At 45.8% G+C, this 12,962-nt stretch overlaps 1 long non-coding RNA gene across 1 annotated transcript; it reads right to left on the bottom strand.

The window, feature by feature from the left end:
* Window positions 1–11,458: 11,458 nt before the first annotated feature.
* LOC119288937 lies at window positions 11,459–12,582 on the bottom strand. The gene is made up of 4 exons (XR_005141364.1): window positions 12,554–12,582; window positions 12,375–12,453; window positions 12,038–12,257; window positions 11,459–11,493 (listed from the first exon to the last, which is right to left on the bottom strand). It is a non-coding gene; the product is annotated as an uncharacterized LOC119288937 (long non-coding RNA).
* Window positions 12,583–12,962: the final 380 nt, after the last annotated feature.

The following is a 12,962-nucleotide window of genomic DNA, read 5'->3' as shown; positions in this document are numbered from 1 at the left end:
ACAGTCAGTTTTCGTCTTTCTCTACTAAGATGCTCATCTGGATGAACCAGGGCACAATCGCAGTAGTTCTCCCAGTGCTACCTTAGCCGATATAACGGAATGCAAGGTGCCAGAACGTGGGAGCCGGGCAAATGCAACATTTGACCAAAGACATGATTCGGAGCTGATGCATATAGGGCCAAACTCGCGACGCCGAACACTCCCTAAGGTGCTCGGTCTTTATAACATATAGCGGGCTAAACAATGCCCTTAATAAGAAACCCCATGTGTCCAGGTACGTGCAAAATACTGGCGTGGCCACATGCCAATAATGCCGGCATCCTTCTCGGTTGTGTGGAGTATCCAGAGGATGTGAGCAACAAGAGACAGTAAAAAAGGTTTATGCAGGGTCTTAATCTAAAAAGAAACCTTTGGGCGGGTCCCTGCTGCACGTCTGCGCCTGTGTCTCCGTTGTGCCATGTCCTGGACGGGTGTAGCACGATTGTCATCTGCAAAAGGAAAGATCTTAGGTGAAAGTTGACGTGCTAAAAAAAGAAGAGCTGGTTATTACAATGAACTATCAAAATTCAAGAGAAACCAAGTTGAGCCGTGTTGGCCCTGATTACACGCGGGAAGCCCCTGGTATCGTTTTATGAGGGTTTGAAAACCAATCTCATGTAAATATGATGGAATGCCGGATTCGTCTAACCGTGTTCGTGGTCTTGACGACCTTCCATTTTTTCTGGTTGGTGAGGCCGTCTAGTTCGTGGCTGTTAGAGCCACGCGTCCTCTTCCGTACGTAAAAAATGTTCGGTATTTCCGCTAACTGTGATGATGCCATGTGGACCGGGCATCTTGAGCTTGAGAAAAGCATAATGCGGTATTGCGTTAAAACGAGCGAAAGCCGCCCTTCCGAGTAGTGCTTGATAATCACTTCGGAATGGAGCGATGTGAAAAGTTAACGTTTCGCTTCGGAAGTTATCGGGAGAACCGAATACCACCTGTAGTAGTAGAGAGCCCGTACAGCGGGCATCTTGGCCTGGTATTACTCCCTGGAAGGTAGTATTACTGTGGCTTATTTGTGTCGGGTCTATCCCCATTTTGCGGACTGTGTCCTGATATATCAGATTTAGATCACTGTCGCCGTCCATGAGGACCCTTGTGAAATGGTACCCATTTATTATTGGGTCTAACACCAAGGCCGTCCGTCCTTCGCGCCGGATATTTGTATCATGATCCCTATGATCAAAAGTGATCGGGCAGGCCAACCAGGGGTTGAACCTAGGGGTGACGGGCTCTATGGCGCGTGTGCATTGGAGTGCGTGATTGCTTCTCCTCTTTGTCACATGGATCACATTTACTATTTTAACCTCTGGTGGGAACTTTTTTTGTCCTTCGGCGTTTTGGTGGCGAGGTTCATCCTCGTCTTCGCTTGGTATCTCTTCCCCTTTGTGTTCGGCGTTTAGCTTACCGGCCTGCTTGAAGACCCAACATTCTCTGTGGGTATGATTTGCAGGTTTGTCTGGGGTGCCGTGAATCTGACAGAGTTTGTCAATAATTTTGTTTAGGCCAGATTGTCCTTCTCTGCTGCCTTTGAAAGGCTTTTTCCGCTGACCTGGTCGGGAGCCCCTGAATCCGGCGTTTATGGCCGTGTTATCTCGGCTACCTTCTTTATTTCGACGCTTGTTTTTGTTGCGTTGTGGTTTACCATTGCCATCCTTGACTTCGGGTGTGCTTAGGTCGCTGGTGCTAATACGGGCCAACCAGCTGTCCTCGTCCACACAAAAGCGGGTCATGAGGCTTGTTAGGGCTGCCATTGTTCTCGGTTTTTCTTGACCGAGGTGTCTGGCGATCCATTCGTCTTGGACGCTGTGTTTAAAAGCTGTTAAGGCTTCAGCGTCCGGACAGTCGACAATTTGGTTCTTCTTGGTGAGGAACCTGTTCCAAAGTTTTCGGGCGGACTCTCCGGACTGTTGGATTATATGACTTAAATCGTCTGCATCCGGAGGTCGGACATAAGTCCCTTGAAAATTGGCCCGAAAAGCGTCCTCAAGCTCCTCCCAACTTCCAATTGAGTTTTCGGGGAGGCTTTTCAGCCAGTGCCGAGCTGGCCCTTTAAGCTTGAGGGGCAAGTATTTAATGGCATGGAGATCGTCTCCACGAGCCATATGAACATGGAGGATGAAGTCCTCTATCCAGACTCCAGGGTCTATGGTTCCGTCATACGCCTCTATGTTCACCAGTTTGAATCCCTCTGGGAATTCGTGATCCAGCACCTCATCAGTGAAACATAAGGGGTGTGCAGCGCCCCTGTATTGGGATGCGCCATGGTGTTCGGACAGTTGTAGTATTCGGTGTTGGTTGTGTACCGTAGCGCGCTTCCTAGATCCATAGATAGATCTGGTCGCGCCGGATTTTTGATGCAAGTTCTCACGTAGATCATGTGTTGACTTATGCGCGACTTTGTTAGCCGCTCTATCATGTTCGCAGGGTGGTGGATCCGGCCGGTTGGTCGTATCACTTTTTGGCTGTATGGGCTCTAAGACCTCATCGTCGAATTCCGGTAATAGCTTGCGCTTTGGATAGCTATTTTTATGGTAACTTCCACCATAGTTTATTACTTTGTTCCACTTGTTGTTGAGCGTATCTTGTGCGACCTTGAGCCTTTGCTTCTGTTTCTTCAGGCTCCTCGCTATGGCAATAAGCCATCTGCGGAGGTTCTCTTGCTCCAAGTGTGTTTCCGGGATGATGCATGCATGTTTGTCCGGACTGCTTTCTTCCCCAGACGGGGTTTGATGAGGCTTATGCTTGGCGTCATCATGTTCGGATGTCGGATCCGTACTATGTTTGCAATTTGCATCTTGATCATTTTCTGCCACTGGGGTGGTGAAGTTGTCGTTTTTTCCAGAGTCGAGTGGACTATTATTCCCCCTTCCGCTGTTATCACTGTTTTTGCTATGGAGGGACTTAGAGCGGCGCCGCTGACATCGGCGCTTGGGTTGCTTGGAGGGTGCATCCCCCGTTGTCTCTTCACCATTGCCCTCTCTGGGTGTATCCACCATGTATACGTCATGCGATGAAGTGCTGGTCCGGCGCCCTGTGGGCGGTGGTTCCTGTTTGTCTCCGGCATCATCGTCCATACCGTCGATGTCTTCAGAGTCGAAGTCGAGCATGTCGGTTAAGTCGTCGACAATGTCTACTAAGTGGGTGGTGGGTGGGCAGCGAATTTTTCGTCATCCACATCCCATTCTAGCCGGACATAGTTCGGCCAAGGTTCTCCTGACAAGGAGAGAGACCTTAACAAGGTTCTCCTGACAAGGTTCTCCTAAAAGGTGAGTGTTGAAAGATATCCGCGGAGGTGAACTCCATGATCAGCGCCCAGTCGGATTTGACGGGCACCACTACAAAAAAATACACTTTCGTGATGATACATGTTTGTCACAGTAGGTCGCATTTTTTGTCATGCATGTACATCCATGACAAATTTATGACAGAATCAAGATAGTCATACCTGTGCTGTCGTAGAAGTGTTCCATGACATTACCAAAATTATCATCACGGAAGTGTCCACTTCCATGACGATAAATCGTGCGTCACAGAAGTGCTTTCGTCAAGGGTGATCGACATGTGGCATCCACCATGATGGAACACCGTTAAGCTATCGGGTCGGGTTTTGGATCCGATAACCCATTAACAGCCCCGACCAATGGGAAATTTCCACGTGTAAAATTCTTATTGACCGGACGAAACACGTGTCAGTTCGTTAGTGGGTCAGATAGGCGCCTATGATACGTCGACACATGGCACGGCCCAACAGAGGCCCATTCCTGTGAAAAGGTCGGTCCATTTGACTTGGTAAAAAGGTGGCGGGCCGGCCCATGTAAAGCCTGTTAACGGCCTGTTCACATATAGCCCATTTACAGCCCGCTAACCCAAGGCCCGTTACGCCCTATCCGAATTAGGCCCAGTAGCATCATCTGGGCCACCCAATATGATTCCAGCCCGTTTTCACTTCTGTCCCATGTATGGCCCATGACGTCTTTCGGCCCATATGAGGCCCTATGTAACTCTTGGCCTATTAACGGCCCGTGGTGAAACTGGCCCGTAATGAACAGTGTATCACTTTACACCCATTAACAGCCCATGGTGAAACTGGCCCGTAATGAACAGTGTATCACTTTATACCCATTAACGGCCCGTTATTCCGTTGGGCCGTTTCCAGCCCATGTTATCTTTCGGCCTTCTCAGAGCCCATTTATTCTTGGGCTCATTTCCAGCATTCGTTTACTTACGACCCATTACTGTCATTTTCTGCTTGTGGGCCAAATTCAGCCTGTGGTTACAGTCGGCCCATTTGTGGTCCGTTAATACGTTGGGACGTTTTCATAACGTCAACAAATACGGCCTATTAACGATGGCCCATTATGGTCGGCCCATGAACGGACGATTCCAACTCTAGCCTGTTTACGGCCATAATGCGGCCTGTTATTGGCCCATGTTTGGCCATCGATCATATTTCCCATATAAGGCCCATTGATGATGCGACGCATAGAATGCCCATTGTTTCTACGACCCATAGAAGGCCCATTGTTTCTACGGCCCGTAGAAGGCCCACTATTTCTACGGCCCGTAGGAGGCCTAGTGTCACTACAGTAAATATTAGCCCATGGTTATGGTGGCCTAGTTTTAAAAAATAGGTATTGCAGCCACTAGCAAACTGCAGAAAAAGAACTGCAATGACTAGAAGCAAACAAATAAACAAGACAACAAGGAAATAAATAAGCAAGCAACTTACGCTAGGCTATCACGGCTATCACACATATCACATCCACTGGGCATCAAAGTTCTCCACCAGTGCAAATAAACGCGCCGACAAAAGAATATACAAAACTGAGAGCACTTCAGAAGGCACTAAGCCTGGCCAGGTCGCCCCCCCCCCAAACAGCTGAAGAAGCTGAGTAGACCTTAGTTGTGTCAACGATAGATGCATCAACACTAGATTTAAGGCATGATGGTGCGCACGACAGTCCTCTGACATCTTCATTGCATCTTTGACTTCAAGTCGGAGCTGAGCTGAAGCAAGCCTTTCCGCTTTAAGTTGAGACTGAAGAAGTCGAACTGATTGAGGCAGCGACTGCACAAAGGTTGTCTCACACCTACTGGTGAGTAGCTTCAACTCACTGTCTTCATCAAGATAGGACCTTGGGGTCATCTCGTTGTCCTCAAGATGGTTTGGCTCACTATCTTCCCTAAAGTTCTGCCTGGCGTAAGAGATACGAGTCTGAAAGAGAAACAAGGAGACAGGTAACAGGTTTCACAATTATATAAGCAAATAAATGGATCTGTTCTGCATAAGGAACATGTTTTTACAACTACAATTTGAAACTGGTAGTTGTTGCAAACATCCAATCAGATGTAAACAGCAAAGCAAACAACAGTGGAAGAAATGATGCCTACCCAAATCTATACTAGAACAAAGTTTGAATGCTTGAGAAGGATGAACTTGCATTACATGTTAACACGGGCTGGACAAAGCCCTTCTCCATGTTGATGGAAGGATAATTCAATAAATTCCCCAAAGAAAATTCTTTATAAGCGTTGCCATTATTCTACATTTTGCAAAGAGTAAATATAGATCAAATAATATTGGAAGAAACAGGGGATAATGAAGCTCAGGTGCAGACTGATGATACATAATCAAATAGCAATTAATTAAGTACAACGTTACCAGGCAAAAGGGAGAGAGGTACTAAAGAGAGCAATGCAGAGCCCATTATTGTTTTGAGATCGTATGATCCTTTGAGCAAGGAGATTCATCCAAAATTAGTTTTCATACAAGAGAGAAGGTAAGGCACAAGCAGAAATTTAGGAGTTCAAATTTTGAATTGATATCATAGACAATACCTGACGCTGAGCTCCCACCAGTTCTAATAGGGGTTTGGCCACTGGAGTAGGGGTAAAGTGTGGTACAGTTGGGCCTGTGTTTTCTGTGGCTGCTGATCTATCTGATTTAACAGGTATCACTACCTTTTCCAAATACCTAGTTTGTACTCCTCGACGACCTGCACTCACCCTCTTCCTTTTGGACACCTATTACGAAAGAACAACATTTGACTGGAAAAACATAGTGTGACGACACATGGAATAGGTACAGAAAATGGATAGGTCTGGCATATACTCATATATGATGCTTAAACTAAGCAGATGGTGTAACAAAGTAGAAGTAATGCAAGAGGTCAGAAGCAAAATATGTGCGACCAATACAACTTTGCAAAGTTAGAGCAAGCACCTTGATGGGTGAATAAGATAGTCCATCCTCCACCATGCCAAGTTTGTTAGGCAGTGGATCATTCCGCAATATTCCTCTCATGCGCCCATTCTCACATTCATTTTGATAATGTTCAATATCTGACATGCATGAAAACATAAAAACAAGTGAGATTTTCTTTGTAATGCAGAAGTGATTCTAATCCAATACTGCCTCCCTGTAAACCCCTTTGTGCTATCTCTGCAATTCTTTTAAAAGATGCCATGCATGCTATAATTTGTTGTGTGCATTAATATAATGTGGCCTACTACTCAAAATATGAGAGCTCCAGAAGTGATGACACTTCGCAGATGATAGCTTCAACATATAGTAAAGAATAACAAGTAGACCTGACCTGACAGATTCAAAATATACTAAGGGAGAACAACTCGACCTGACCAGTCGACCGCAAGATAAGAGTATCATCTTAAAGAAGAGCAGAAGAGCAAGCAAATTGAAGATATTACAAGTCTTTTAATACAATGTCGGTTGGCCACCCATGATGAACAAGGGCGCACAAAGAAATACTATTCTTTCCGGTCTCTCCATATGTGGCTCACATGCATTTTGAAACTAAAGTAGGAACATTTAGCTAACCAATTAAACATCTCTCAGTTTTACTAATATCAGCAATAATATCATATATGAATTTGTACAACTAAGCTTGTTTAGCTCGATCGGTGGAGCAGTGCTATTACGACACGAACCACGTAGGCTGATTGTCGTCATCATAAAATGGGGAAAACATAAGCATGATGAGTACAGTGTTGACCATGGCAGTGGGATGGCAGATCTGAAGCTGCAAACCATGCAAAGGGTAGTTAGCAACCGATGTTTGCTTTGAAATAACAACTAAGATTTGGTATGGACAAGAAAGTACGGTCAACAAGTGACAAATGCAATTATGTTATCTCTCTATATGTCGCGACATGCATTTGGAAACTCAAGTGGGACCTTTAGCTAACCAATTAAATGTGTCGGTTAACTAATATCAGTATCATATCACAATCATATTTGAACAACTAAGCTTTCGAATTCTGAGTGTTGTGTTGTTTAGCTTGAAGGGTGGAGTAATGCTAGTACGACAGAAAGCACCTATGCAGATCATAGTAGAGTAGATAAAAGGGGAAAACCCTAAGCATCAAGAGAAAAATCAGGAAAGTGGAACTAGCTGGACCAGTGGGTGGCACACATGCTTTTCGAAACGAATATCGAAACATTAGGTGACGAATTAAACGTTCTCTATTTTAGTGATATGAGCATCATATCAGATTCATATTTCAACACGTAAGCTTTGGGTTGAGGTCTTGAGGAGCAGTGCTAGCACGACACGAAGCACCTACGATGATGGTAGTGAATATAAAGGGGGGAAACCATAAGCTTTACGAGTATAGTGCCTGTGCCATGGCGGATCCAAAGGTGCAAACCGGACAAAGCTACTTCGCAACCAATGTTTGCTTTCAACTAGCCACTACGATTTGGTACGGACAAGAAAAGTACAGTGAACAAATTACGATCTATTTTTCGGGTGAGGTCAATAACTTAAGCACATATACACCTCTCTTGCGACACCGTGTAGGCCTATGCTGCTACATTGAGGGTGCTGCGGGTGCGATGGCTGTCAGCGACGGGGAAGAAGACTTTAGACGGCAGATGGTCGGGTCGGGGGATATATCCTGTTGCCGTGGACGAGGCGGTTGTAGGAGCGGCAACGGCAAGGTGGACGATGGCGCCGATGAAGCAAGAGGAGGCGATGAAAGGATGCTGGTCCAGCACCGTGGATGAGAGACGTCTATCTCTTGCAGTGGACGACGGGGTAGGGGTAGCAGCTCCGGCAAGGTGTAGGATGGGGTGGCGGACGGAGGAGGCTGGCCGCAGTGCGGAGGTTGTTGTGCCGCCGATGGTGTATGAATGGGGAAATGGAGGGGAGGGGGATCTCAAACTTTGGGAAGCGCTTCTCTGAAATGGGGGAAAGTTACGAACTTATCCCCTATTTAAAATTTCGGACATCGCGTCGGTTCGGGATAGGACGGTAATCTCGCATCTCCCAAATATTTGCTGCTAACTATTTCAGGCGAGGAGAGGGTGTTCTGCCGCCCACGGTTGGCGCCCACGGTGTATAAACGGGGCTGACAGGTAGGGCGGTTGTGTCACTCCTGATGGAAGTTACACATCTGCCCCTATTTAAAATATTAGCCTACATTGATTTCGGGCAAGGAGAGGGTGTTTTGCCGCCCACGGTTGGCGCCCATGGTGTATGAACGGGGCTGGCAGGTAGGGCGGTTGTGTCACGTCTGATGGAAGTTACACATCTGCCCCTATTTAAAATATAAGCCTACATCGATTTCGGACGAGGAGAGTTCGTTTTGCCGCCCACCGTGTATGAATGGGGAAATGGAGGAAGAGACACATGTCTTTCGGACGAGCTTGAATCAAATGTGTTTTGCCGCCCACATTTGGCGCCCACCGTGTCTGAATGGGCTCAGAGGCCATCGTGTCATGTCCGATTGAAGTTACTAGTCTACCCCTACCGACAGCAGTGTAAATCATGTCGATAAGGATGTCAAGTGTCAGGGGTAGACAGTAATTTCCATCTCACAAACACTTGCTTCGAGCAGCCCACAAATTATAGTGGGTGTTTAGCCGCTTCATTCAAACCTTGGGAGAATTAGCAGTCACGTTTGCCCTGGGACCTGGCAAACTAAATTCAAATCCAATTTGTATTCGATTACGAATATCCACAGATAATTATACGGTTTGTTATTTATATCTTCAAAACCACAACAAAGATTTATTCCACCTTTATATATGATTATAATTTAGAAATGCCGTGATCTTCGAATTCAGTAGGTTGGATACACTCTGAGTCAAACAGTTATTTCATCCAATACAATATGCTCACACGACAAACAGTTCACCTTATGTCAATCATACAAGTTCTGAGGATTACCTCGCCTAAAAAATTCGGATCATTACAACACATGGACAACATAGGGGGTCTTGCAACATAATCCATTCAGAGACATGACACAACATGCAAGTACAATAATCTAATGAAAATTTCAACTGGTATCTAAAGAAGAACCGGGATTATCTTGGGCTTCAGATAGCAGAAACAGCAGGACCTCCTCCGTCTTCAAATGCAACATTCTTACTTCCTCCAATTCTTGGGTTGCTTACATAATGCGTGTCGTTAATTCCGTAATTTCCAGCCTCAAGATAAATATTACCTCATTCATGGCAGCCACACTATCTCTTTCTGCCTCTATTAGAGCCTCAATCACTATAATATCTGTGCTCAAACTGCTCTCCGGCAGTGTTGCCTCTAAACTGCTACCATCTGGTAACATGGATGGCGCACTGCTTTCACAAATAGATTCTGGGGTTGTACATTGTGTCCTAGTGTGAACGGCATCCTGAAAGGTTTCCGCTAGACATCAGTAAGAGATAGTTATCGTATGATCCAGGTAGTAAGCTTACATGGTAAACGACGGACAAATTATTGCCGAGCATGGCAAACTATATTTAAATGGTTCGAAGAAGCATCAGTCGAAAAGAAATTAAAATGGTAGGATGAAACTAGGGATGTAAGTGGCAAATAAACGAAATCCGCCAGTCCCATCTACACTACAGGAATCAGCTACTTTGCCATCTCCCATGGCGGACGGCAAAGCCAGGGATGGCGGACGGCAAAGAGCTTTGCCGTCAGTGGCGGACGGCAAATAGTGACGGCAAAGACAGGGTCGGCAAACAGGCCCTTTGCCGTCTGCTTTTTATAGCGGACGGCAAAGAGTGCTTTGCCTACAGCGGCGGACGGCAAAGAGGAGTGACGGCAAAATATTGGACGTCCGCCAGCGTTAGTCCGTTAGGCGGCTAACGGCGGCCTTTGCCATCAGCCAGCGAACGGCAAATTTGAGCACCTCTTTGTCGTCCGCCGTCCCTGGCAGATGGCAAAGAGACCAAATTGGCATTAATTCTGTTTCTTCTTATATCCATTCATTTTCATAGAAAATCAAACACACAGACACACATACATATATATATATGACCAATATAGGATATCCAACACATGTTACCAATAGTAGCAAGTTTCATCCATACATATACATAGTTTCATCAACATTACACAGTTTCATCCATAGGTAGCAAGTTTCACAAAGTAAAAAACAAAAACTGAAGACAAGCACTCCACACACTTGACCACCATAGCAGCTTGCCGGACAAGTATCTGTGGAGCACAAAACAACAGTCAGCCTGATTAGAAATTTTAAGGAGAGCAGTGCTAGTTTAAGAGTTATGAACAGATATAAATGGTGCATAAATTCCTATTATTCAACAAACATAAGTTATTTCCAAGTGAAACACGGGGCAATGTTATCCACTTCAAAACAGAACAGAACACATAGGTACACACATCGTCAAGTTTTTTCCACAAATGAGTTACTGATTGAGTTCAAGAAATGACCAAGGGCCTAATTGGTTCACAGGACCTAAAAACTCATAAATAGGGAAATCACTTGGTTGCAATGTCATGCCCTCTCTTGATACAATATGTTCGACAGGATGTTTGAGTGCATCATAGAAAACCATAGGAGTTTTTCAAGGCCGCATATTACAATCATATGGAATAATTTGAAGCAGAGAGGCCCCAAAAGGGGAAATCATGCTGTGTGGGAAAAGAGAATACCATTCACCGTAATGAAAAATATAGCATGCCAGAATCACTATTCTAGAGCACATATCCGTACCAAACCATTTATAGTGTTTCCAACTCTTCTAAGCATGTTAGAACACCATGAGGACAATCAAATTGAGTTATCTAAGCAATTTGACAATCAAATGGAGTTAACATAGGCCCCAGGGTTAGGGATTTAGTGACGGCAACAGTCTGCCAGCCGGCTTCCTCAATAGAAGGGACAGACCCAGTGCTAGAAGCGGAACAAGAACGTTGATACACAAGATAAGGACAAGCCCTTGAGAGCAGTATGCTTGGCAGAACAATTAATTAACCTCTAGAAGCAGAAGCAACACGTTGATAGACAAGCTATTATGAGGAACCAACCTTGAGAGCGGTCTGCTTGCGCAAGATATCATTGGACTTGAACATGACTGTAGCAATCCAGATCATGACGAAGAAACCTACACAATATAAACTCAATTGGAGTGAGGAACTCGCCATCATCTTCTGACCAAGAGGCATCAAGTACCTAGACAAAAAAGTAAGAGCACAATAAGATACAATGTATGCCGGGGGACATGTTTAACAGCAAGAAAACTACCCTATGAATAGCATAGTTAAATGTGATTCCTCCTAGTAGTATGTGTTCTATTATTCATAGTGATGAGAGCCCGAGACTTTGCCAATAATGTCCAGAAAGAAAAGGCCTCCAAAATGTAGCATTATTTCAGTAGCAAGATTTTCTTTTTGGAAATAGGTTTATCCGAGGAGCGTTGACCTACGTCACATACTGTAATGCAGGCACTTCATTTGTTTTTAAGAAACTTGAGATTACTGCTGGTGCTAAAACAAAGCCCACCAAAATCCTCTTTCAGCTAAAATACCAATTCACGTACTAGCTAGCATCACTAGTTAAGCAAACAGATTTATCACTTGTAGCAGCGCTGACCAAATTGCCACGGCAGCAGAACCCCAGCCATATGAGTACCCTGTCTTAAATCTAGACTATACCACTTGTGCAACTGACATTGAGATTTCAGAGGGCGGGCGCAGCAGAACGGCAAGTGCTATACCTTCACATTGGGGTCCCTGAGGTTGGCGTGCAGCCACTCGGCGGACACAACAGGCTCAGTCCACGGCACCGCGTGGACGACGCTCGACGTAGCGTTGGTGGCGGCGGCCTTCGAGACGGCCGACGACATGGCGTTGAAGCACGCGGTGATCCCGAACCGCGTCATCGACGGCGACAGCGACGCCCCGCACCCGACCTCCGCCGCGCGCACCCATCCGGGCCTGCCATACAAGTTTCCAAGAAAATTATGACAGCCTCAACAAGTACTGAACAAAAAGAAGATCTGACAACTACTCCCTCTGTCTCAAAATATACAGAAACATCAGAAACTTGTGTACCTTCCAAATGGACCAAACACTTTGTTGACCGCTTGGAGAAAATATATGCTTTGAGGAAGAAGAATTGTTGTCGCGCTGCCTATGTAAGAAGGTTCCCGCATAAGTAATCAGGTTGATCATGAGCTTAGCACTAAGCAGTTACAGAAAATAGTAGAGATGAAGCAAGCAACAATATTTACTTCCGGGATATTATCAGCGGATCCATGAGACGGGTCAGGCTTTGAACCCTCTGCTGCCCACAAGTATCAGTATCAAAATGACCTTGCCCAGGTAGTGTACCAACCACATATTAGCACGAGCTCGTCCAAATACAAGACACGATGGGGACTGAAGAACAACGAGACCGCAAACAGAATTAGCATTGCAGGAACCGCGGAGCACAGGCAACGCAATCGACAGTACTGAGCCACAGACAGAGAAAGCGAGCAGGCACGGAAAAAACAAGGCAGAGGAGCGGGACTCACGCGCGCTCGAGCTCGTCGGGATCGGGATCTTCGGCTGCGGCCGCGGCGAGCCAGAGCAGCGCCATCACACAGATCCCAGGGGCCCACCGGCGCCCCATCCCCGCCTCCCGGCCGGCCTCAGATC

The sequence above is a fragment of the Triticum dicoccoides genome, chromosome 4A (assembly GCF_002162155.2).
Source record: "Triticum dicoccoides isolate Atlit2015 ecotype Zavitan chromosome 4A, WEW_v2.0, whole genome shotgun sequence".
Classification (NCBI taxonomy): domain Eukaryota; kingdom Viridiplantae; phylum Streptophyta; class Magnoliopsida; order Poales; family Poaceae; genus Triticum; species Triticum dicoccoides.
The sequence above is the reverse complement of the archived record's forward strand: the minus strand, read 5'-3'. Positions and strand labels throughout refer to the sequence as shown.